The sequence below is a fragment of the Triticum aestivum genome, chromosome 3B (assembly GCF_018294505.1).
Source record: "Triticum aestivum cultivar Chinese Spring chromosome 3B, IWGSC CS RefSeq v2.1, whole genome shotgun sequence".
NCBI classification, from domain to species: Eukaryota; Viridiplantae; Streptophyta; class Magnoliopsida; order Poales; family Poaceae; genus Triticum; species Triticum aestivum.
Genome location: NC_057801.1, coordinates 698868241 through 698894204, shown reverse-complemented (window position 1 = coordinate 698894204; position 25964 = coordinate 698868241). Strand labels below are relative to the sequence as shown.

The following is a 25964-nucleotide window of genomic DNA, read 5'->3' as shown; positions in this document are numbered from 1 at the left end:
GTTCAGTCTGTCTCCGGCATCAGATGATATATATCAGCGATGCGAGAAACATATCACTTCTTTCCCTTTTTTCTCTTAGGAAAAAACAGTTGGCGCAATCACAAAGAAGGAACTTCCTTGGAGCAAACTTGATTTTTCAGAATGTGGTAAACTACTGAACTGCATAGTGCCAATTTGCTAACTATGAATGCATTACAAAATCCACCTTGTAGAGTTGGGCTAGGTTTGCTCCTAGAGCTAGCAACAATTTATGTTCTATCATCAGTGAGCACCAATGGAACACTGCTAGCCCACAGGATCAGGCACAACTAGTATCCATCTCTAAACAGAGAAGGTAAAACATCACAGTTTGGATCAGTTGACAGCACAAAATCTTGGCGAAACAGATATCAATGAGCAAGTTGTAAAAAATATATAAAATCGACAAATATACCGTCTCAACTACAATGACGACAACAAACACCCACACCCAACAAGTAGCATGCCATGATGAGCCCAATCTCAATCTGGCTATAAAATAGTACACAACGCCAGTCAGCAATAATACCTGCTATTTGAGAAGTCTGGGGAAATGATTGATGCATATCGTAAGACTATCATTATCATCCCCTTCCTGAGTTCCCATGTCTCTGGCTGTCGAAGTAGCTGAGAAGAGCCTGCGCCTGCAGCAAATTCAAATTCTTAGTGAAATGATTCTGCAACTACATTTCTTCTAGCTGTAAATTTTGTTACCGGAAGTGGAAAACCTTCTCTCTTGCTCGCGGTGTTCCTGACCGTGACAGTGTGACTAAAGGGGGCAAAGCACCCTCTTGAAGAACTATGCTGCAAGATCTGTTGCTGTTTTTGCATAGCTGAAGCAATGCCGCAATAGCATTTTCCTTCCCCCTCGCCAAACCCAGTTCGACAACATCAACAAGGGCTGGAATACCACGCGCCTGTCCAATCACAGTCCTCCCTTCTGCTATCATAGCAAGATTTGCCAAGACAGCTACAGCTTTGTCGACCATTCCAGCAGCAGGATCCATAAGCTTAACTAGGTGCTTCACCGCATCAGCTTGCACAATGCGACCCTTGTTCTCATCAAGTATGGATAAATTAAACAGTGCATGGGCTGCATATCTTTTTCCTCGCGGGGTCCCATTTCGCAGCAAGTCCATGAGAGACTTGATGGCACCAAATCGTCCAACCCTCACTTTGTTTTCTTCAGTAATACAGAGACTGAACAAAGTAGCTGCTGAATTCTCTTTATCTTCAGGGTTCCCTGTTTCCAGGACATGGATGAGAGGATCAATAGCATATGCATTCACGATGGCAATCTTATTGTTATCACTGATGGACAAATTGAGGAGGGATGTCACTGCATTTTCTTGGATCTTGGCATCTGGTTAATGAAGAAGACCAACCCGCAAGTTTATAGCCCCACAATCTGCAATGACAATCCTATTCTCCATGTTGTGCTTAGCTAGAAGGCGAATCTCTGATATCGCTAATCTTTGACATTCTATGGAATCGCTTCTCAAATCATCGATTAGCTCGGGCACCTGATTCTCAATGGCAGAAAGATCACCCCGAGAATCCATGGATGAGGAAGATATTATTCTGGGAAATCCCCTGTCAGATGCTTGTGGGCGAATAAATTGCTCTCTCATGCTAACATCACCCAATTTTGGCAGGATAAGCCAAAGTGTGCTTATCCTAGCACACTTTGTGCGCAGGGTGTTGTCCATGTAGACGTTAAAGCAGTGACGAATGTCAAGGAACTCCAGGTGGCAGCAATTATCCAGGATAGTTGTCAGTCCTTTATTTGTCAGGTCATTGCCAAACAGCTGCAAAGAGCGTAGCCCATGCATGGTTGCAATCCCCATGGCTTCATCATCCTTGTCGTAGTCACTAGCTTCAGAATCATACAACACATCCTTAATCAGTCTGAAGCTCTTCAGTTGTGGGCATGCTTTGCCAACAACCCCCAACACGCCACTCTCACCCACATTTGAACACAATGCAAGCTCGAGCTCCTCAAGCAAAGGGAATTTCACTATCGCCTCCATAAGTGCTTCATCACTAAATTTATAGCATGAAATGAGGCGAAGACTCTTGAGAGATGGTGCCCTGCAAATATAGCACTTGGATCTCAATACCCAACAAAAGTATTATAGAAAAGACATAAGCACACTGAATAAAAAACAGGTAGCTAGAATGTATGTTCTGGCAGACTTGCATAGCCCGAATAGAAGATTTCATAAATTCAGATAACTGTGTAGCATCATAGGACATTGGTACATACATAATTTAAAGGGGTTTACTGAGAATTCACTGTATTTGAGAGAAGTTTCAAGGATGCTAAATTGTTGATGCCTGCAATTGCAGGTTGCAAATTAGGATAAATTCTGCATTCTAGCAATATAAAATCGGAAGAGTTTGTTCTGTTCAACAATTATCATAACTCAAAACATTGCCAATACGACTATTTCAGCTGGAAATGCCCAGAAGCCCTAAAAAGCTAACTCCCAACTGTATTATGTTTCAAACCAAACCAAAAGAATATTTCCCACTATATCATCCATCACCTGACCTGAGAGTGGCCAAATGTTATGATATGAGTAATTCAGCAGAGTAAAACTTGAGGCAATGTTAGAATTATCCTATTATTGTAAACTTTCTGTGATTTAGCCATCCGTCCACAAGTGCTTCTATTAAGCCAGTCATCCCTTCTCCCTTGCCAATTAAGCATTACTTACAAAGCTGCAGAGGACCTGAAGGTAGTATGGTGTACGGAGCATGCGTTGCATAGGGATAAGATTTCTCTAGCGCATTTTGTCTTTATCAAACTAAGAATAGTCACTGCCCTTGCTGAAATATACATAAATTTAAAGAAAACGACTAATGCTATTGTTAGTTACACTTAGCACTTCACATTTGTTTTTTGCTTGCGTTCGTGGTCTTTGTAAGCTGTTATCCTCAGTACTTTGTACCCATAGTACAACAAAATTGCATGATCACAAACAAAAAGCCCATAGAACTTTCCCATGGTGAATAAACGAAACCCAAAGGTACACATACGTGGTAAATTGCAAGGAATTGGTATGGAAACAAATCAAAATGAAATCCCCTAAAATTGATGGTTAGAGGGTCTCACTGGTCCGCGAGGCGGAGGAGGAAGCCGTGGTCGCCGGCGTGCTCGCACCAGAAAGCCACACACCTTCCCGGCTGCGGCGAACGGCGGCCTGCGCCATCCCGTGGAGGTTGATGTTGCGGGAGAGATCGGCGTGGCCTAGCATGTTGATGCAGCGCCATAGCTCGGGCTCGTCGCGGGCGGCGGTGCGCCAGGAGCGGCACGCCTGGCCGGGCCCCATGAGGATGTCGATGTGGTCGAGCTTGTGGAGGATGGATGAGATCGTTTCCAGCGGCAGCTCCGCCCAGTTCCTCGTCTCCGCCTCCGCCGACACGAACGAGGAGGAAGAGGGCATCGCGCGCGCTAGGTGGGTTGCGACCCTTTGCGGCGAGGAAGCTGAGGTCAGCTGCGCCGCCTTGCAGTCGAGGAGGAGCGCGCGCTCGACGTCGGCCAGCAGTCGCCGTCTCGCTGGAGCCCGCCGTGTACAAGCGGGTTTTGCAGTTCGAGGGAAACAGAATGGGAGTTTACAGGAGGAAATTGTTGAGAGAAAAGAATTGAGAAGAAGGGAACTAGTATCAGTCCCCGTCACACATAGGCTGTGTTGGGAGTATGCAATGTCACAGTCACACCGAACAAATGAAAAACGGAAAATAGACCAGGGGAATGTATCTTGAATTAGGTTTTGGTCTCACTTTATAAATAAAGTCACATGATCGAACGATACAAGGTGATGAGAAAACCCTCCCGCACACCATAACAAAGATAAAAACAGTCAAAGTGGTTATTTGCCGTGGTGAGCCCCAACCGGCTGGCATCTCTTTATATTGATAGATCAACTTGTACAACAAGAAAATACAGCGGTATACAACACGTTCACGTATACACAGAAAATACAACTCTAACACTCCCCCTCAATCTAAACCGTCATGAACAAGGTTTAGATTAGAACGGAATCGACGAAGTGTGAGTTGAGTAGTAGGCTTCGTGAACGTCAACTGATCGCCAGTGGAGATAAACCGAACATTAAGGGCACCCAAGGCAACCCGCTCACGCACAAAGTGGAAATCAACCTCGATATGCTTCGTGCGGGCGTGAAAAACTGGATTGGCAGATAAGAATAGCTCCAATGTTGTCACACCACAAAACAGGAGGTTGGGAAAGAAACACACCAAGCTCCTTCAACACCGACTGTATCCATATGGCATCAGCGGTGCTATTTGCCAAAGCCTTGTACTCTGCCTCCGTACTAGAGCGAGAAACCGTGGGTTGCTTTCGAGAACTCCAGGATACCAGATTGGGTCCAAGAAAAATGGCAAAACCGCCCGTGGAACGACGATCATCAGAATAGCCCGCCCAATCTGCATCAGTGAAGATACCCAGCCTCGTAGATGCTGAGCGCCGGAAATGCAAGCCAGTAGACACGGTGCCTCGGATATATCAAAGGATGCGCTTCACTGCCTCATAGTGAGCGGTAGTAGGCTGCGACAAGTACTGGCACACCTTGTTGACAACAAATGATAGGTCAGAACGCGTCAGGGTGAGATACTGTAGACCCCCAACAAGACTCCTTTACTTGAAAGTATCCTCAGAGCTCAGCGGTTCACCTTGATCTCGAGACAATTTGTCGGAAGTAGACATAAGGGAGTAGTAACGGGCCGACATTGCTCCATGTTGGCCTGGTGCAAGAGATCAAGAGCATATTTATGTTGCGTCAACACCATACCCTCAGAATTATAAGCAGCCTCAATACCAAGGAAATACTCCAGGCGCCCAAGGTCCTTGATAGGAAAAGAACCAGAGAGAGTGGCAACCAGCTTCTCAACAGCAAATGAAGAGGATCCAGCCAAGACGATGTCATCAACATAGACACACATATATATGACAACTCCCTGATGATCGAAGATGAACAGAGAGGTATCTGCCTTGCTAGCAAAAAAAACCGAGCTGATGAAGCTGGTCACTCAAGCGTGCATACCAGGCACGAGGTGACTATTTGAGACCATAGAGAGCACGCTGCAGCTGGCAAACATACTGAGGGGACCGCGAATCCTCAAAACCAGGAGGCTGCTGCATCTACACTTCCTCAGAAAGAAAACCATGAAGGAAGGCATTACTCACATCAATCTGACGAAGGCACCAACCGCGAGAGACAGCAAGAGAAAGCACCAGGCGGACTGTGACTGGTTTAACCACAGAGCTGAAAGCATCATGATAATCTATACCGTATTGCTGTGTGAAACCTTGAGCCACAAGCGTCACCTTGTATTTATCAACTAAACCATCAGGACGAAACTTCATTTTGAAGATCCACTTGCTGCCAACAATGTTAGTGCCAGGTGGACGAGGTACCAATATCCACGCCTTGTTCGCCTGAAGAGCCTCTAACTTAGCTTCCATAGCAGCATGCCAAGCCGGCTTAGAGAGAGAGAGAGAGAGAGAGAGAGAGAGCAATGCGATGATATGCTGGCTCCACCATAAACGCCTGGCGGCGATAGGGATCATACCAAACTGTGCCATCCCGATACACCTTGGGACGGGAGATAGCATTACGTTGTCGCATGACAATGACCCGTGTTGGTTCGACATTGGGAAGCACTGGAGGCAACGAGGGTGATGAAGCGGGTGGCAACAAAGTGGACCAATCACGGGCCGGAGATGCGGGCAAGGACGGGTTTGGCGAAGGAGACCCGTCGCGGGCTGGTGATGCAGACGACCGCCCAGGCGACGGAGAACGCGAACGCGGGCCACGGTCAGGGACCGGGGCCGACGTGTCAGCCTGGGTGGGGTCGGCACGAAGAGCGGCGCGGGAGCCCAGACCGGGGGTGGCCTGCGTGTCATCCGACGCATGTAGAGGCGGGCATGGGCGTGCCATCCGACGCATGCAGAGGCGGTGGCGCTGATGGTGCCTGTATGTTGATCGACAGAGTTGACGCTGAAGGAAATATGCCCTAGAGGCAATAATAAAGTTATTATTTATTTCCTTATATCATGACAAATGTTTATTATTCATGCTAGAATTGTATTAACCGGAAACATAATACATGTGTGAATACATAGACAAACAGAGTGTCACTAGTATGCATCTACTTGACTAGCTCGTTGATCAAAGATGGTTATGTTTCCTAGCCATAGACATGAGTTGTCATTTGATTAACGGGATCACATCATTAGGAGAATGATGTGATTGACTTGACCCATTCCGTTAGCTTAGCACTTGATTGTTTAGTATTCTGCTATTGCTTTCTTCATGACTCATACATGTTCCTATGACTATGAGATTATGCAACTCCCGTTTACCGGAGGAACACTTCATGTGCTATAAAACGTCACAATGTGACTGGGTGATTATAAAGGTGCTCTATAGGTGTCTCCAAAGGTACTTGTTGGGTTGGTGTATTTCGAGATTAGGATTTGTCACTCCGATTGTAGGAGAGGTATCTCTGGGCCCACTCGGTAATGCACATCACTATAAGCCTTGCAAGCATTGTAGCTAATGAGTTAGTTACGGGATGATGTATTATGGAACGAGTAAAGAAACTAGCCGGTAACGAGATTGAACTAGGTATTGAGATACCGGCGATCGAATCTCGGGCAAGTAACATACCGATGACAAAGGGAATAACATATGTTGTTATGCGGTTTGACCGATAAAGATCTTCGTAGAATATGTGGGAGCCAATATGAACATCCAGGTTCTGCTATTGGTTATTGACCGGAGATGTGTCTCCATCATGTCTACATAGTTCTCGAACCCATAGGGTCCGCACGCTTAAAGTTCAGTGACGATCGGTATTATGAGTTTTTGTGTTTTGATGTACCGAAGGTAGTTTGGAGTCCCGGATATGATCACGGACATGACGAGGAGTCTCAAAATGGTCGAGACATAAAGATCGATATATTGAATGACTATGTTTGAACACCGGAAGGGTTCCAGGAGGTTTTGGGCATATACCGGAGTACCGGGGGTTACCGGAACACCCCGGGGAGTTAATTGGGCCTCATGGGCCTTAGTGGGAGAAGAGGAGGGGTGGCCAAGGGCAGCCGCGCCCCCCTTCCCCTCTAGTTCAAATTGGACAAGGAGGGGGGCGGCGCCTCCCTTTCCTTCTCGTAGCGGTGCTTAGGCGAAGCCCTGCGTCGGTAGCAACATCATCACCGTCATCACGCCGTCGTGCTGACGGAACTCTCCCTCAAAGCTCGGCTAGATTGGAGTTCGAGGGATGTCATCGAGTTGAACATGTGCTGAACTCAGAGGTGCCGTACGTTCGGTACTTGGATCATTCGGATCGTGAAGACGTACGACTACATCAACCGCGTTGTGCTAACGCTTCTGCTTTTGGTCTATGAGGGTACGTGGACACACTCTCCCCTCTCGTCGCTATGCATCACCATGATCCTGTGTGTGCGTAGGATTTTTTTTGAAATTACTACGTTCTCCAATAGTGGTATCAGAGCCAGGTTTTATGCGTAGATGTTATATGAATGAGTAGAACACATCTGAGTTGTGGACAATACAAGTCACACTGCTTACCAGCACGTCATACTTTGGTTCGGCGGTATTGTTGGATGAAGCGGCCCGGACCGACATTACGCGTACGCTTACGCGAGACTGGTTCTATCGACATGCTTTGCACACAGGTGGCTGACGAGTTTCAATTTCTCCAACTTTAGTTGAACCGAGTGTGGCTACGCCCAGTCCTTGAGAAGGTTAAAATATCACTAACTTAACGAACTATCGTTGTGGTTTTGATGCGTAAGTAAGAACGGTTCTTGCTCAGCCCGTAGCAGCCACGTAAAACATGCAACAACAAAGTAGAGGACGTCTAACTTGTTTTTGCAGGGCATGTTGTGATGTGATATAGTCAAGACATGATGCTATATTTTATTGTACGAGATGATCATGTTTTGTAACGAAGTTATCGGCAACTGGCAGGAGCCATATGGTTGTCGCTTTATTGTATGCAATGCAATCACCTTGTAATTGCTTTACTTTATCACTAAGCAGTAGCAATAGTCGTAGAAGCAATAGTTGGCGAGACGACAATGATGCTATGATGGAGATCAAGGTGTCGCGCTGGTGACGATGGTGATCATGACGGTGCTTCGGAGATGGAGATCACAAGCACGAGATGATGATGGCCATATCATATCACTTATATTGATTGCATGTGATGTTTATATTTTATGCATCTTATTTTGCTTAGATCGACGGTAGCATTATAATATGATCTCTCACTAAATTTGAAGGTATAAGTGTTCTCCCTGAGTATGCACTGTTGCGGAAGTTCTTCGTGCTGAGACACCATGTGATGATCGGGTGTGATAAGCTCTACGTTCAAGAACAACGGGTGCAAGACAGTTTTGCACACGCAAAATACTCAGGTTAAACTTGACCAGCCTAGCATATGCAGATATGGCCTCGGAACACTGAGACCGAAAGGTCGAGCGTGAATCATATAGTAGATATGATCAACATAGTGGTGTTCACCATTGAAAACTACTTCATCTCATGTGATGATCGGACATGGTTTAGTTGATTTGGATCACGTGATCACTTAGATGATTAGAGAGATGTCTATCTAAGTGGGAGTTCTTAAGTAATATGATTAATTGAACTTAAATTTATCATGAACTTAGTACCTGATAGTATTTTGCTTGTCTATATTGTTGTAGATAGATGGCCCGTGCTGTTGTTCCATTGAATTTTAATGTGTTCCTTGAGAAAGCAAAGTTGAAAGATGATGGTAGAAATTACACGGACTGGGTCCGTAACTTGAGGATTATCTTCATTGCTGCACAGAAGAATTATGTCCTGGAAGCACCGCTAGGTGCTAGACCTGCTGCAGGAGAAACACCAGATGTTATGAATGTCTGGCAGAGCAAAGCTGATGACTACTTGATAGTTCAGTGTGCCATGCTTTACGACTTAGAACCAGGACTTCAATGACGTTTTGAACATCACGGAGCATATGAGATGTTCCAGGAGTTGAAGTTAATATTTCAAGCAAATGCCCAGATTGAGAGATATGAAGTCTCCAATAAGTTCTACAGCTGCAAGATGGAGGAGAATAGTTCTGTCAGTGAGCATATACTCAGAATGTCTGGGTATAACAATCACTTGATTCAACTGGGAGTTAATCTTCCGGATGATAGTGTTATTGACAGAATCCTTCAGTTACTCCACCAACCTACAAGAGCTTCGTGATGAACTATAACATGGAAGGGATGGATAAGACGATTCCTGAGCTCTTCGCAATGCTAAAGGCTACGGAGGTAGAAATCAAGAAGGAGCATCAAGTATTGATGGTTAACAAGACCACCAGTTTCAAGAAAAAGGGCAAAGGGAAGAAGAAGGGGAACTTCAAGAAGAACGGAAAACAAGTTGCTGCTCAGGAGAAGAAACCCAAGTCTGGACCTAAGCCTGAGACTGAGTGCTTCTACTGCAAGCAGGCTGGTCACTGGAAGCGGAACTGCCCCAAGTATTTGGTGGATAAGAAGGCTGGCAAGGTGAACAAAGGTATATGTGATATACATGTTATTGATGTGTACCTTACTAATGCTCACAGTAGCACCTGGGTATTTGATACTGGTTTTGTTTCTAATATTTACAACTCGAAACAGGGACTACGAATTAAGTGAAGATTGGCTAAGGATGAGGTGATGATGCGCGTAGGAAATGGTTCCAAAGTCGATGTGACCGCGGTCGGCATGCTACCTCTACATCTACCACTACAAAAAAATACACTTCCGCGACGATACGTGTTTGTCACAGTAGGTCACGTTTTTTGTCATGCATGTACATCCATGACGATTTTATCACAGAATCAAGATAGTCATACATGTGCTGCTGTAGAAGTGTTCCATGACATTAGCAAAATTATCATCACGGAAGTGTCCACTTCCATGACGATAAATCGCGCGTCACAGAAGTGCTTTCTTCAAGGGTGACCGACACGTGGCATCCACCGTAACGAATGTCGTTAAGCTATCGGGTCGGGTTTTGGATCCGATAACCCGTTAACAGCCCCGACCAATGGGAAATTTCCACATGTAAAATTCTTATTGGCCGGACGAAACACGTGTCATCTCATCAGTGGGTCAGATAGGCGCCTATGATATGTCGACACGTGCCACAGCCCACCACTGGCCCATTTAGCTTACAAAGCTGACCCGTTTGACTTGGTCAAAAGTTAACGGGCTGGCCCATGAAAAGCCTGTTAACGGTCTCTTTGCAAATAGCCCATTTTACGGCCCGTTAACTTGATCATGGGGCAGTTTGGATGATATTGCCTTAACAACCAACCCAGTATTACGCAGGAACGTGCTTTTCGCACTATTAGTGGACATGTACTGACCCACTGCAGCAAGAGCTGACATTGCGGTTATAGTTGCCTCGCCACCTTCAGAAGGTGGCGGTTCCACCATTTTTTCCATAGCTCGCTGAAAAGTTGAGGTTTTACATTAGTAATACTAGAACATAAGATATTAAGGAGGTAGCAAAACCAAACAAAATAGCTTTGGTCTACATACAGAACTTATTCTGGTGAACCCATGTAAAATATTAGTTGTATTTTATTGCAAAGTACATAATAAAACCAGGTTCCAAACATATGACCATGTACCATCACTAATGTATTGTCTATTTATTCACATTGTATTGAGGGCTAAGGATAAAGAGACGAAGTTTATAATACGGTAAGCATAGTATGACATCATTCATATCATAAAACAACTGAGAACAAACAACCATGCAATTGTAACGTTGTGTGGGCAAGTCCAGCACGGAACTAGATTACGGGTCAAGATCAAAGGAACATCACTCCTCTCTTTTAAACCTTGTAAGGTGCAATGATACACTAAGACAATTGTGTATAAAATTGAAAAGAGTACTAGACATTGGCTGCAAACCATGCAGTTCAAGGCACAAGTCAGAGTAAGTAGTAGTTAAAAGGCATGAGGATTAAGGACTTACAACAGTGGCTTTGATTGGTGTAGTCATGCCTTCTTCTTGCTAGTGTGACAGTCCTTGAAGATTTTCACATCATTTGGTTCAGGTACATTTTGGTCCTTGCGGGCTTTCCTCTGCATTTTGAACAAGTCAATATAGATCTGATAATATGGTACAACGAAAAGAGTGAAACAATAGCTAATTACAAGAGCCTCGCAGTGTGCAATATAGCTACGAGATCCTGTCGTCTATTGGAATTTCACTTTCGTGCGGTTGACCTTGTTCTTTGAACGGTTCACCTACAAGAAGATAGATTTGTGTGGCACATGCGTAAATAGGACTTCAACATGTGATCTGATCACACATATATATAATGTACCTGATACTTCGGATCAGACTAGTGTTTAACAAGGCCCCTCCAGTCTTCATCCGATATATTTTCCACTAGAGATGTTTGGGAAAGTTCACTGTTAATTAGCCTTGCCTTCAAAGTGAGTTTTCCTCAAGTTATACCGATACTGTCGCAGAGCAGACTCGAAAACATGGGTGCAAGCTTGTCTAGTTGCATCATCTTGGCTATCCAACTTGAACCTCATATGTTGAAAATTATGGGAGTCTCATTATCAGCAACCTAGAAAGTATGGGACAGAGCAAGACGATATTACTAGTTTCCATACATAACCATACTTACAGATAAATGGTCGAGGAAGGTGTTGAACTGGGTTTCGTCTTTGTCATTCCTGTACTGAATCCATGTTGGGAGGATACGTACATGACACCTAACGGCAACCGCTGCCTCTGATACTAACTTGGCTGACTCTGTAGCATCACGTGGCCTTTTTAAACCTGCCTCAAAACGGATCTCCATTCTTCCTCCTCTAGATTTAGTTAACCTATCAAGCATTATCCCCGATGTTTGTTTCCTCTTGTGCCTAGGTGCTAGTCCAACAACGAACATAGGAAGTGTTAGTGTACATCAAACTGTGAGACTACATATAAAGAAGCATGCAACTGTAACTTGACTCTAGCAACTACCTTCTTGCTGTTGAAGCTCACAAGGTTCATCTGATATTGCTAACTCGTCTTGGGCCAAGAGTGCTTGGGAAGTAGTGTCAGGTGGCAAGGGAGCTTGGGAACGTGCTGCTAGCTCAGTTGACGCACGAGTAAGTCGTGCAGCTGGTAGTACTGTGGTAGGTGTTGCAAGAACTAGGGCGGTCTCTGCTTGTTTGGTGGCAGCTATTTGTTTCTGTTTGGCTTTTTTTGCAGCTCGTGTAGCATGGGATGTCATGTTTGTAGAATTTTCTGCTAGACTTTGACCTTCTATTGCACCATCAGTACCAGCAGAATTTGCGGGATTCATCCGCTTCTCATTCCCTGCCATTCTGTGTTCCTTCCTCTTTCTCTATGCCATGTTAAGTCAAGCCGACAAGAAAAATGAATAATAATTTAGTTCTTCAGAACAAAATGATGCGTGATGCAGACGAACTGAACTTTGATGTTAGACAACCACATGATAGGATGATGTAATATGTATGAAAAACAGGATGGAAGAGATAACCAGAACTATGATGTCTAAACTAAGAAGAAGACATTTCACCAAATTAGAAGCAATGCAATGGAAGGTAGACACCATATGAAAGATGCTACAAATATCTCTCTGCCAAGTTAACAGTGTCTCATCATAAATGGTGTTTAAACAAATGTGAAGCAGTACAAGAAATAAATCATATGCAAGATGCAAACAACATCACACTACCATGTTAGAGGTCTCTCGTCATTAGTGCCATTGCATATTCACATCATTGCATATTCACAACTTATGATGTGTAAACTAAGGAGAAGGCATTTCAACAAATTAGAAGCAACGAAAGCTGGACACCATATGAAAGATGCAACGAATATCACTTGTCACGCCCAATATGCGACCCTATCCTAAAGGAACTCGAAGGTCCCACAAAGGATAGAAGCGCATATTGGAGATGCTTTTGCAAGGTGGATATCATTACATCGTACCATTACATAATAGTTGGGAATACATGCAAGAGGCATACAATGCCACACGAATACAACATCATCATACGCAAGAGCATCATCTGACTACGGATGAAACACAAACAGAAACTCAAACGACATCCACCCTGCTAGCCCAGGCTGCCGACCTGGAACCTATCCCCTGAACAACGAAGTGGAAGAAGAACTCAAAACAAGCAAGCATCGCTCTCACGTCATGATCATTGCATAACATGTACCTGCAACTGCTGCTGTAGTAATCTGTGAGCCACGAGGACTCAGCAATCCCATTACCATGGGTATCAAGACTAGCAAAGCTTAACTGGGTATGGAAAGGATAAGTGGTGAGGTTGCAGCAGCGACTAAGCAAGTATGGTGGCTAACATACGCAAATAAGAGCGAGAAGAGAAGCAGCGCAACGGTCGAGAAGCTAGAACTGATCAAGAAGTGATCCTGAAACTACTTACGTTCAAACATAACACAAACCGTGTTCACTTCCCGGACTCCGTCGAAAATAGACAATCACGGCTACACACACGGTTGATGCATTTTAATTAAGTCAAGTGTCAAGTTATCTACAACCGGACATTAAAAAATTCCCATCTGCCACATAACCGCGGCCACGGCTCTCAAAAGTTTATACCCTGCAGGGGTGTCCCAACTTAGCCCATCACAAGCTCTCATGGTCAATGAAGGATATTCCTTCTCCCAAGAAGACCCGATCAGTCTCGGAATCCCGGTTACAATACATTTCGACAATGGTAAAACAAGACCAGAAAAGCCGCCCGATGTGCCGACAAATCCCGATAGGAGCTGCACATATCTCATTCTCAGGGCACAACGGATGAGACAAGCTACGAGTAAAACCAGCCCTCAAGTTTCCCCGAGGTGGCCCCGTAGGCTGCTTGGTTCGAACCAACACTCGAAGGAGCACTGGCCCGGGGGGGTTAAATAAAGATGACCCTCGGGCTCCGGAAACCCAAGGGAAAAAGGCTTAGGTAGGTAAATGGTAAAACCAAGGTTGGGCCTTGCTGGAGGAGTTTTATTCAAAGCGAACTATCAAGGGGGTCCCATAAATCACCCAACCGCGTAAGGAATGCAAAATCAAGGAACATAACACCGGTATGATGGAAACTAGGGTGGCAAGAGTGGAACAAAACACCAGGCATAAGGCCGAGCCTTCCACCCTTTAGCAAGTGTATAGGTGCATTAACTAAATAAGAGATATTGTGATATCCCAACATAATCCTGACCCTCATGGAGCAATCTTCAACTTCACCTGCAACTAACAATGCTATAAGAGGGGCTGAGCAAAGCGGTAACATAGCCAAGCAATGGTTTGCTAGGAAGGGTGAAAAGGTTAGAGGCTGATATGGCAATTTTGGAGGCTTGATGAACAAGTGATAGGTAGAGCAGTATAGCGATAGAACGAAGCAACTAGCATAGCAATGATAGTAGTGAGATCCAAAGTAACGGTCATCTTGCCTGAAATCCCGCTAGGAAGAAGAACGAGTCCATGAATAAGATGAAGCCACGAAGACGAACCAAGCGTAGTCGAACGAATCCTCACGATCACAACGAAACAGGAACTAACGAGAAGGAGCACAACTGGAAAGAAGCAAACAACAAGGTAAACACACAACAGATAGACATGGCATGATCTCAACCAAGTATGATGTATGACAAGATTATATGATGCTACTCATGGTAAGAGATGATGCATACAAGAACAACACAACAAAGCAAGTTTAAATGAGGCCGGAAACAACATAGAACTAATCCGGTAAGTCCTCATATGAAAATTTCAAAATTTGTCCAGATCTGAATAAAACTTATGTTCAAGTTGTTAAACAGCAAGTTAAGATGCACCAAGATGATCTACACGGAATTCTAGTCAAGTTACATATAAAGTTTAATTAGTTCGGAGCTACGACCTAGAAGATATGAGCAAAACAAGTTAAACATGGCATTGATGCAAAATGCATTCAAACATCAAGCAACACTCTCAAAACATGGATGCAAAATGATAAGATGAAACTACATGCAATTCTAAGCAACTTTCATATAGAGCACACTCAAAATGGAGCAAAGGTTCAACACATACACATGAAACAAGTTTAAAGGACAAGCTGTCCAAAACAACAACTAGACATCTAGCAAGCATCAAAACAATATGCTACATCACCTCAACATGAAAACAAAAAGCATGGACGTGATGTACAGGTAAAGCATGACAAAACATGAACACTGGGATATCTCCAGAAATCACTAGAACATGCTCAAAAGGACATGACAAGATTGCAAATAATAACAGTTCACAGACTTGGCAGAAATCACTGAGCATGACAGAAATAACATCAGGTTGCAATGTTTAGAGCTATCAAATAACATGCTAAAAGAACTTATCATGGCAAAAAAGGCATGGCATGCTAATACCAAAGACAAAGAACAAAACTCCCTTAATGAACTTATTCCAAAGATCAACAAAAAAGATGGTAGCATCCATGCAAACATGGCAAATGATATGACAGATTCAGAATAACAGTACATGGCAGGAATAATGATAAGTAGGCATGTTGGTGAGCTTGTACCTCTCTCCAAGAGAATTTCATGGCATGTGAAGTTAACCAACAGTAAGAAGACACATTTATGGAGCTAAACATGGCAAAGTCATAGGGTGCATGGATCACTAGCAAAACTCATGGCCAAACCTGGACTCGATGTTAACAGGCTGACAACAACATTATTTAGCAACTTTGGAGCAAGATTACAACAAACTACATCAGGCTATAAATGCAACCAAGGGAGTGAATGGACAGAGAATGGCATTTATAACAAAACATCCTCAGTGAATATCTCCATATTATGCATAGAATGACTTGTAGCAGCAGGTTTACATAGCATCATGATATAACAGATTCAGCCTAGCAAAACAGTAACAGCAAGTACCCTACTACACAAGCTTGATGCACTCAGTACAAGACTAAAAAAACATGGATTGCACCACTGTAAAGTTGGCATGAAAATGCTCCTAAAACAAGTAGACATCATGCTCAAAGGATGCACACACAAAATGCAACAAAAATTACAAGTCAGCAAGTTATAACAGTTTCATCAGGTTAACATCATATAGCACTCTTGCAACAATGATTAGGGCATCAAGATAGACTCAAACAAGCATGTCACAATGTAAAAAAATGAAGAGCATCTCATAATGAACATTTCGATATATTACACGCACAAAACGGAGCAGCACACAAGACGTTATGGCATGACGAACAGTGCATCACAATGCCAGAATTTCGAGACTTTGCAGAAATCACCTCGCGAAAATGGATCTAGGGTTCCGCAACACGGACTTCGAGGATGGCCGGGGTTCTCGCCGGAGTTGAGGGGGAAGGCGGCCGGAGTTCGCGGGGGAGCTCGGGGATCTCGGATCCGGGCCGGATCTGGCCGGATCTGGCCGGATCCCGGCGAGGGCGGCGAGGGAAGGCGCGGGGCATGGAGGCGAGCTCGCCGGAGTTCACGGCTGGCGAGGTGGCGCAGCACAGCGGAGCGGCGGCCATGGCGTGATGCGGCGGTGGCGGTTGGTGCGGCGGAGGTCGGGCCGGGCGGCGGAGGCGGCGCCTGGCATCGATGAGGCGCGGCTAGCGACGCACGGCGGCGCCGGCAAACAGCGGCGCAGATCTGGGCCTGGGCGGGCCCATGATGGGCTTCCCCGGGCCGCGCGGTGAGAGGCGGTGGGCGTAGGCGGGAGGACGTGGCGCGCTCCGGTTGGCCGGGAGCGGCCACTGGGGGTGAGGTGGCGTGCGGGGATTGGCCGGGCGACATGGCTGGCGGCGGCGGGGCGAACATGTCCGGCGAGGGAGCGGACATGTCCAGCGGCGTGAGGGGAGCGGGGCTAGGGTTTGGACCCAAAAATGGAGGGGGAGAGGACGTATATATAGATAGAAGGAGCTAGGAGTGTCCAAATGAGGTGCGGTTTTTGCCCACACAATCGTGATCCAACGGCGGAGAGCATGGAGGGGGCTTAGATGGGCTAGGTGGGCTGTGTGAAAGGGTGCTGGGCTGCAAGAGAAAAGGGAGTTTCGGGGTTACACGGTTAACCGTTGGGGCATCAAACGACCTCTAAATGGAACGAAATTTGACGGGCGGTCTACCGGTGATATACCAAGGCCACTCGGCAAATCTCGGCCCATTCCAAGAACGTTTTACGGCGGCTCACAAAACAAGGACTGGGAGGGGTGACGGGTGCATGCGAGTGTGTCTGTGCTCGAAAGGGACAACAAAGAGAACCGGGGGAACCCGAACAGACGCAAGTTTTGAAAAACATGCAGATGAAATGCAGATGATGACATGGCAAAATGCAACACGCAAGCAATGACATGGCAACAACGATGAATAGCTGGAAGACACCTGGTGCATCGGATCCGGGGCGTTACATCACTCTATCAAGTTAAAACTGTCTCGTCATAAGTGCCATTTCAATAAATTAGTAGTACAAGCTAGAAGAATGCGAGATGTAACCTATATCACACTCCGAAGTCAAACGTGTCTGATGATAAGTGATTGTTGCAGGTTACACAACAGTAGTAATTTGATGTAAGAACATGGTGTGATAGACAAATATTGTATGTCTTAGAAACAGGAACACGTGTCTTATTCAAGTATAATGTGTAAAGTAAGCAGATGAAATTCAACAAAATTAGAAGCAATACAAGCTAGACATCACACATAACATGCAACCACATATAACAGTGCCAAGTTAGAGGGAGCACCGGTGATGGTGCACTAGGGGAGACGTGCTCATCATAAACACAACTTTGTTGAGTGTCTATGCATGTGTTGTCTTGGAAATCATCTTGGGGGTGTGGAGGAGTAGAAACTGTAGAGGCCCTCCCTTCGGAAGGAGCACCTTTATCCGCTGCCTTGCTAACTTCCTTCCGCTTTATTTATTTTGATTTGTCAAGTAAAACTGACAAGAAAAAGCAATAAAATTCTCTCTTCAGAACTCATTCATGCATGATACTGACAATCACTACTTTGATGTAAGGCAAACACATGATACCAGGATGGAATATGTACGAAAAACAGGACGGCATGGCATGTTCACAACTGTTTGTATAAACTAAGCAGAAACCATTCCAACAAATAAGAAGCAATGCAAGCTAGACACCACATGAAATATGCAACCAATATGACTCTACCAAGTTAAAAGCGTCCCATCATAAATGGAATTTCAACAAATTAGAAGCAGTGCATGCTATAAATCATATGAAAGATGCAACTAATATCGCACTGGATATACTAAAGGTGTCTCGTCATATTGATTGATGCGGGACACAAAAAAAACAATAGTTTTATGTAAGGACATGCTTAATAGACAGATGTACTATGTACTAAATATAGGAAGGCATGTCACATTAACATGTATAATGTATAAGCTAAGCAGACTAGCACATGCAGTTTAACCAGATTGGAAGATATTACAATCTAGACACCATATGCAACATGCAACCACATATCACGCTGCCAAGTTAGAGCAAGCACCTGCGATGCTAGTGTAAGGGAAATGCTGTAATCAACTACAGAGCTACGTTCACTATCTTCATCTAGCATTTCTGTTTCTTGAGAATCATGTCGGGAGGCTGACGCTGCATTCTTTAAATGAGGAGTAGTCCCCTTGCCTGCCTGCCTCATCATAAGTGATTGATGAGGGATACACAAGAACATTAGTTTGATGTAAGAACATGCTTAATACACAGATGTACTAGTATGTACCAAAAACAGAAAGGCATGTCATATTCAAAGGTATAATGTGTAAGCTAAGAAGATGCAATTTAACCAAATTGGAAGCAATACAAGCTATACATCCGGCCGGAGTGGTGAGCATGATCATCTAGGACCTGAGAGGCTGGTGGGAGGCGGGCTGCTTCGCCACCATCACGGCTTTTTAGTTGGCTTCCAGGTGATGCCTCTCTTTGCTGGGCTTGTCACTGGCTCGGCCAGTACCCTGACTAGCTATTTGTCTTCTGGTGCTCACGCGATGGTGGTTCATGTAAAAAATATCTTTCCTTATCTTAATAAATACCGACTTCAGCCTTTCGAATACAAGCTAGACACCATATGGAACATGCAACCACATATGACACCGTGAAGTTAAAGCAAGCACCTGGGATGGTGGTTCATGGCGAGAGAGATCATCAACTCCAGAGCTATGTTCCCCGTCTCCATCTACTGACACTACACCCTTTAAAGTCTTGAAACGTGTCTAGCTTAGCCGCGTACCACGCTGGAGCGACTTCTCTCTTATGTTTTGTGCTTCTGTCAAGGCAGGGTCTAAAATACCCTTGCATAAAAACACAATAGTGAGAGTATGGGTGAAGTGTGTGCAGAACTAGTGCACTGTAAAAGTAGCAGATAGCAGGTGGCTGAAAAATAAATGACAGGAGACATATGATAGCTCTACAACATTGCATGGCAAACAAAATTAGATTCTACTCCGTATGATTTTGTAATATATGAGCACAGGAAATGCAGGTACTCCTCCAGCACACCACCACATGTGGTCATATCTAAGATAATAGTCAACTGAAAATAAATAGGTCAGTTGATTTATTTAATGAACCATCCGATCTATTAGGAACGGGCAGATGGCCTTCGTCTACCTCCCGCCAGTCACTGTTGACGATCTTCCTCGAACCGCCACCGACCACCGGCCCAGACCCCTGCCTCCGCCGCCCCGCCCTCCCCTCGACCTCACACCATCGTCATGCTTGGCAGTGCCCCCAGGACATCCCTTTAATCTCGGCCGACTTCCAGATCGGGCGCCAGTAGCTCTAGGCCGCACACGCCCCTAAGATAAACACCAAGGCGCTGCTTCCCCGACATAATAGGCGTACTAGCGCCTGTTACGCCGGGGAATGCTTCCGTTAATTGGGAATCAACTAGCCAGAAATTGAAATTCAGGGGGGCGACGGACCTCTAGCTAAGGTGAAATAGTATATCAGGAGAAACCTTGTGCATCGCGAGTTACTAGGAACATCTAGTATCAAGAAGAAGCGGTCAACTAGTGTCTTCTGTGGGATGAATACCGTGCAAGGAGAGACGTAAGATTTGCACGAATAAGGGAAGAGGAGTACCATTTTCGGTTGCCGGTGTGGTCACCTCCACATGTCATGCCGATCTTCTTCTTTTTACTAGGGAAACCGATGTTCTGGAGGGTGCAGGCTTGGACGAACCCATGGCCAAATTGTTGACTGTGTTGCCGCGGCCGTATGTCGGCGGAGGGGAAGTAGATCCGAGGCGGCGAAGGACGGCGTAGCAGGAACAACTCTGGTGTGGTGGAGGGTGGCGAAGTTGGAGCGGCAACGGTGAGGCGCAGGACGGCGTGGTTGAACTGGCACGGGTACAGACAGTTGGCCTCGGCTTCAACTACTAGCCGTGAAGGGCGTTGCGGTTAAGGTTGCGGTGGACGACGACGTTGGGGTATCGGCTCCGGCGTGATGGAGGAGGGCGGCGGTTGATGGTTGGGATGGGGTGGCGGACGGAGGACGCCGGGGTTTCGCGGCTGGTGCAGAGGTAGTTTTGGCGCCCATGGAGTACGAATGGGGAATCAGACGGGTGGGGGGGGACCATGTTTCAGTCTGGGACGAGCTTGTTTTTGGCTTTTTTGAACAGAAGATGGGACGCGCTTGTTTGAAATTTGGGGAAAGTACAAACTGCCCCCCTCTTAAATTTCGGACCTACTACAGGTCGGGGGTAGGATAGTAATCCCATCTGTCCCAAATAGTGGGCGGGAGCAATTTTGGCCGCGCGCATGTGTGCTTAGGCGGCCATTGTGTATGAATGTTTTTTGGAGGCGGTTGCGTGGCGTCTAGATGAAGCTACAAACGTACCCCGGTTTTGACAGATGCTGCTTCGGTGCCTTAAAGGCACCTGCCTTTGGGTCACTAACATGTGGGCCAACCACCTATTGGGCCCACATGTCATGGACACAAAGGCAGGTGCCTTAAGGCACCGAAGCATAGTCTGGTTTAGACCTTTGGACGTCGGGCCGGTAGGTTTCACGGGTCGGAGTTATTGGAAAAGTAATTTCCTTGTACTACCAAACATTGGTCTCATGCGGTTTCAGGCGAGTAGAGGCTCTTTTGGCGCTTCATTCGAAATTTTGAAACACAAGCATTCACGTTTAGAGTACTCTTGAACTATGAGGATTGACCTAAATAGACAATGTTATATTTGACCTTGTATGTTTGAAAACCTCATTAAATTATCCGCTTCTTTTTGAAATTTTGACACTTGAGAATCCTATAACTACGATTATTTTGGAATGGAGGAGCTAAATTTGAATCTATTTTGTACACGACTACATATGCTATTATGTACAAAATCAGAGCAAAGATTGGTGCCCCCATAATTTAGGTATGGTTTACAAATGCCATGATATCAAATTCAAATAATTGAATGGACTTCATGTTGAATTCATTTTTTTAAACCACCTTAAGTTGAATTCAAATGTATGCTAGTTCATAGGTAGCTATTTATAATGATCATTGTGTAACTTTCGTATGTATAATGTGCTTTACACACACAACATGAACTATACTCACGTTTATATTCGATTGCTAAAGCGATGCATTGTCTGGAGTTCAAAATACTAACTATGTGGATCAATTGTGTTGAATAATAACATAGACATGCTCAAATTCGATAGAATCTAGATGTCTGATAGATCAATGACCGCTCCTTACGTGAATTGCAGATATCATGATCCCATCCTAATATTTGGATACAATTTATATCTTTAATCAATGTGTACAACAGTATTTTACGTGTAGTTTCACTCTCCATCGGTGGTCTCTCACACATGCTCACACACTCTCTCCCGAGGTGTCTTTCTCGCACACATGCTCTAGATATAACCCTCCCTCCCTCTCGTAACCATTTACAACTGTTTTCACTAACCTTTATCACAAGCACCCTTCCTCTTGCAAACATACACACGCACAATCCCCATCGACCCTTTCTATATACATGGACCTGCCTACGTGTCTCATGTACGCACATTATCTTTAGGCCTGTCTCTCACGCATTGTCTCACACCTCTCTTCCTAAGCGACGAGTATGATTCTAGCAGAGCATTCTGTAGGATGCCCCTTAAAGTTAGGTTGGATGAATAGTAATATCAAAGATAAAGGGGTTACCTTAGTCCGAGAACCTAGGGTTACAAATCCTAGCCGGCTTTGTCAGTGGACACAGAGTCCTTCACAATTCTGCTATCTTTGTCTTGTACGACTAGTCATCCATGGGTCTTCCTAAATGCGTCACGGGTCGACCAATGTGATGCAGGACGGAACCGAATGAAGGTCCTCACTGTCGTGGTTCTAAGTCTGACAGTAGAGTGGGGGGTAGGTATGGAGAGGCAAGATCCTAGCTATGGAGTAGTTGTACACACGAGTGTTTAACGAGTTCAGGCCCTTCTTTGAGGAAGTAATAGCCCTACGTCTCGGAGCCCAGAGGCGGTCGACTGGTTTATGTGTTTAAGGATTACAGGGGTGCGAACCCTTCTACCAGTGGAGGGGGGTGGCTTATATAGAGGACGCCAGTGTTGGGGAACGTTGCAGAAAATTAAAATTTTTCCTACGGTTTCACCAAGATCCATCTATGAGTTCATCTAAGCAACGAGTCAAGGGAGAGAGTTTGCATCTACATACCACTTGTAGATCGCGTGCGGAAGCTTGCAAGGTGATGATGTAGTCGTACTCGACGTGATTCGAATCACCGATGGCCAAGTGCTGAACGGACAGCACCTCCGCGTTCAACACACGTACGGGACGGGAGACGTCTCCTCCTTCTTGATCCAGCAAGGGGGAAGGAGAGGTTGAGGAAGACAGCTCCACCGGCAGCACGACGGCGTGGTGATGGTGGAGAGGCAGTACTCGGACAGGGCTTCGCCAAGCACGCAACGGAGGAGGAGAGGTGTTGGGGAGGGGAGGGCTGCGCCTTTGATGGTGGTGCGGCTGCCCTACCATCACCCCTCTATTTATAGGGGGAAGGGAGAAGGGGGCCAGCCCCCTAGAACCCATCTAGGGGGGGGGGTGCGGCGGCCTAGGGGAGAGGGGAGAGGGTGGCTTGCCCCCCAAGCCAAGGGGGGCGCCCCCTCTAGGGTTCCCCCTCAACCCTAGGCGCATGGGCCCAAGGGAGGGGGGTGCGGCCAGCCCACCAGGGGCTGGCTCCCTGCCCCACGCAGCCCATGTGGCCCCCCGGGAGGGGTGGCCCCTCCCGGTGGACCCCCGGAACCCTTCCGGTGGCCCCGGTACAATACCGGTATGACCCCGAAACTTCCCGGTGTCCATTTGACAACTTCCCATATATAAATCTTTACCTCCGGACCCTTCCGGATCTCCTCGTGACGTCCAGGATCCCATCCGGGACTCCGAACAATATTCGGTAGTCACATACTAGTCTTCCTAATAACCCTAGCGTCACCGAACCTTAAGTGTGTAGACCCTACGGGTTCGGGAGACATGCAGACATGACCGAGACGCTCTCAATCAATAACCAACAGCGGGATCTGGATACCCATGATGGCTCCCACATGCTCCTCGATGTTGTCATCGGATGAACCACGATGTCGAGGATTCGATCAAACCCTGTATGCAATTCCCTTTGTCAATCGGTACGTTACTTGCCCGAGACTCGATCGTCGGTATCCCAATACCTTGTTCAGTCTCGTTACCGGCAAGTCACTTTACTCGTACCGTAATGCATGATCCCGTGTCCAACACCTTGGTCACATTGAGCTCATTATGATGATGCATTACCGAGTGGGCCCAGAGATACCTCTCCGTCATACGGAGTGACAAATCCCAGTCTCGATCTGTGTCAACCCAACAGATACTTTCGGAGATACCTGTAATGCACCTTTATAGTCACCCAGTTACGTTGTGACGTTTGATACACCCAAGGCACTCTTACGGTATCCGGGAGTTACACGATCTCATGGTCGAAGGAAGAGATACTTGACATTGGCAAAGCTCTAGCAAAACGAACTACACGATCTTTTATGCTATGCTTAGGATTGGGTCTTGTCCATCACATCATTCTCCTAATGACGTGATCCCGTTATCAACGACATCCAATGTCCATAGTCAGGAAACCATGACTATCTGTTGATCACAACGAGCTAGTCAACTAGAGGCTCACTAGGGACATATTGTGGTCTAAGTATTCACACGTGTATTACGATTTCCAGATAATACAGTTATAGCATGAATAAAAGACATTTATCATGAACATTGAAATATAATAATACTTTTATTATTGCCTCTAGGGCATATTTCCAACAGTCTCCCACTTGCACTAGAGTCACCAATCTAGTTACATTGTGATGAATCGAACACCCATAGAGTTCTGGTGTTGATCATGTTTTGCATGCGAGAGAGGTTTAGTCAGCGGATCTGCGACATTCAGATCCGTGTGCACTTTGCAAATCTCTATGTCTCCATCTTGAACATTTTCACGGATGGAGTTGAAACGACGCTTGATGTGCCTGGTCTTCTTGTGAAACCTGGGCTCCTTGGCGAGGGCAATAGCTCCAGTGTTGTCACAGAAGAGTTTGATCGGCCCCGACGCATTGGGTATGACTCCTAGGTCGGTGATGAACTCCTTCACCCAAATCGCTTCATGCGCTGCCTCCGAGGCCGCCATGTACTCCGCTTCACACGTAGATCCCGCCACGACGCTCTGCTTGCAGCTGCACCAGCTTATTGCTCCACCATTCAACATATACACGTATCCGGTTTGTGACTTAGAGTCATCCAGATCTGAGTCGAAGCTAGCGTCGACGTAACCCTTTACGACGAGCTCTTCGTCTCTTCCATAAACGAGAAACATGTCCTTCGTCCTTTTCAGGTACTTCAGGATATTCTTGACCGCTGTCCAGTGTTCCTTGCCGGGATTACTTTGGTATCTTGCTACCAAACTTATGGCAAGGTTTACATCGGGTCTGGTACACAGCATGACATACATAATAGATCCTATGGCTGAAGCATAGGGGATGACACTCATCTCTTCTTTATCTTTTGCCGTGGTCGGTGACTGAGCCGAGCTCAATCTCACACCTTGTAACATAGGCAAGAACCCCTTCTTGGACTGATCCATTTTGAACCTCTTCAAAATCTTATCAAGGTATGTGCTTTGTGAAAGACCTATGAGGCGTCTCGATCTATCTCTATAGATCTTGATGCCTAATATATAAGCAGCATCTCCAAGGTCCTTCATTGAAAAACACTTATTCAAGTAGGCCTTAATGCTGTCCAGAAATTCTATATTATTTCCCATCAAGAGTATTTCATCTACATATAATATGAGAAATGCTACAGAGCTCCCACTCACTTTCTTGTAAACGCAGGCTTCTCCATAAGTCTGCATAAACCCAAACGCTTTGATCATCTCATCAAAGCGAATGTTCCAACTCCGAGATGCTTGCACCAGTCCATAAATGGATCGCTGGAGCTTGCATACTTTGTTAGCGTTCTTAGGATCGACAAAACCTTCCGGCTGCATCATATACAGTTCTTCCTTAAGATGCCCGTTAAGGAATGCCGTTTTGACGTCCATTTTCCATATCTCATAATCATAGTATGCGGCAATTGCTAACATGATTCAGACGGACTTCAGCTTCGCGACGGGAGAGAAAGTCTCGTCGTAGTCAATCCCTTGAACTTGTCGATAACCCTTAGCGACAAGTCGAGCCTTATAGATGGTGACATTACCATCCGCGTCTGTCTTCTTCTTAAAGATCCATTTGTTTTCTATCGCTCGCCGATCATCGGGCAAGTCTGTCAAAGTCCATACTTTGTTTTCATACATGGATTCTATCTCGGATTTCAT

At 45.7% G+C, this 25964-nt stretch overlaps 1 pseudogene; it reads right to left on the bottom strand.

The window, feature by feature from the left end:
- Positions 1–602: 602 nt before the first annotated feature.
- Positions 603–3547, bottom strand: LOC123067717 (U-box domain-containing protein 4-like; annotated as a pseudogene).
- Positions 3548–25964: the final 22417 nt, after the last annotated feature.